General features: G+C 49.0%; 1 non-coding gene across 1 annotated transcript; it reads right to left on the bottom strand.

The window, feature by feature from the left end:
- Nucleotides 1-1,209: 1,209 nt before the first annotated feature.
- Nucleotides 1,210-1,282, bottom strand: TRNAG-CCC (transfer RNA glycine (anticodon CCC)). Its single transcript has one exon. It is a non-coding gene; the product is annotated as a tRNA-Gly (tRNA).
- Between the last annotated feature and the right edge of the window lie 319 nt (nt 1,283-1,601).

Below are 1,601 nucleotides of genomic sequence, written 5' to 3'. Positions count from 1 at the left end.
CCTCACCTAAGGAGCAAGAAGGCCAGGGGACTTATCCTATGGGTCTTTATTTGAGAGCTGCCCCCTGGGGGCATTCATTCCCTGGCACTGCTGGCCTGTTGGGCCTGTGGTCGCTGGAGTCCTGTGAGAGCCTTCAGGCAAAGAGGTGCTCACGCTGGGGGTTGGAAGACCAGTCCAGGAACCCTGAAACGGTAAGGCCCAAGGGGTAGGTCCAAAGGGGCACCAGCAACGTTTGCTACAGCAAGCAACCTAACCTCTCTGAGACTCAGCTTCCTCATCTATAAAATGCAATCATATCTAATAGCCTGGGGTTGCTTTGAGGGATAAAGACAATACCATAAGTTAAAATATTCAACACAGTGCCCAGCACTAGGAACCATTCAGTAAGCGATAGCTCTGTTTACAAGACCCAGCCTGCAAAATCAAATATACAGTGAATGCTGTGCTTGTATGTTTAATCAACTCTGAGCCCCTTCCTGTAGAGTCAACAAGAAATTCAATCTGTATTTTGGGATGGTCCTTCCCTCTCTAAAGTTACATTGGAATCTCAGAGGCTTAACAGGGAGCTCAGGAAAAAAGGCAAGGCCTCTGGTCTCCAGTCCCCCACTGACCCTGACGGTCTGTCATCCAACCCCTAGAGAGCTCTTTAAGCTTGACTGTAGGAATCAAGAGCCTCCGTATCCAGGGTCCATTTTTCTTCAGGGAACCCCAGCCATTCCACACCTCCCCATCCTGGCCCCCAGTGGGGCTCCAGCCATCACCCCAGAATTCTGTGTAGGATCATGGCCCCTACAGAGCTCCAACCAGCCCCCTTCTGGTGTTGGGGAATCTCTCTCTTACTCTCTTCTGCCTTTTCCCCACACCTCAAAATCACTACTCTCCTCCCCCTTTTTGAGACATCAGCCAAGAGTGGCCAACTGGAGGATGAACAGAATGGACCGAGTTTCCTCTCTGAGATAACAAGTGCCTTCTTGGAATGAGCTCCCAGCATCATCTGAGCTGCCCATCCTTGACTTATAAATGGCGACAGGATGTAGTAGGAAGAGCATCAAAGCCCAGCATTCTACAGCATCCCTGAAATCTCTCGTCAGCCCAGTCCTCTGCCTGAGGTGGGTTCACAGACTTTTAAATATGTATTTATTTATTTGACTGTACCAAGGTCTTTAGTTGCAGCATGCAAGGCCTTTATATGCAGCATGTGGGATCTAGCTCCCCGACCAGGGATTGAACCCAGGTCCCCTGCATTGGGAGTGCAGAATCTTAGCCACTGGACCACCAAGGAAGTCTCATCACAGACTTTGTATGTAGGTCACTGGCTACAAAGTAGGTTTGACTCTCTCTAGGACAGTTCTGCCTGCACACGACTGCTCTTGCGGTTTGTCACAGTGTCTAACAAGACACAGGAGAGAGAAATGGAAACAAACCACTTCTGAGCACCAGTAGCAGCAGTCATCACTTAGAGGTTGTGAGAGCTGGACCATAAAGAAGGCTGAGCACCAAAGAACTGATGCTTTCAAATTGTGCTGGAAAAGACTCTTGAGAGTCCCTTAGACAGCAAGGAGATCAAACCAGTAAATCATAAAGAAAGTCAATCCTGAATA

The sequence above is a fragment of the Capricornis sumatraensis genome, chromosome 17, assembly GCF_032405125.1.
Source record: "Capricornis sumatraensis isolate serow.1 chromosome 17, serow.2, whole genome shotgun sequence".
Classification (NCBI taxonomy): domain Eukaryota; kingdom Metazoa; phylum Chordata; class Mammalia; order Artiodactyla; family Bovidae; genus Capricornis; species Capricornis sumatraensis.
This window is presented reverse-complemented; position numbering and strand designations above follow the sequence as displayed.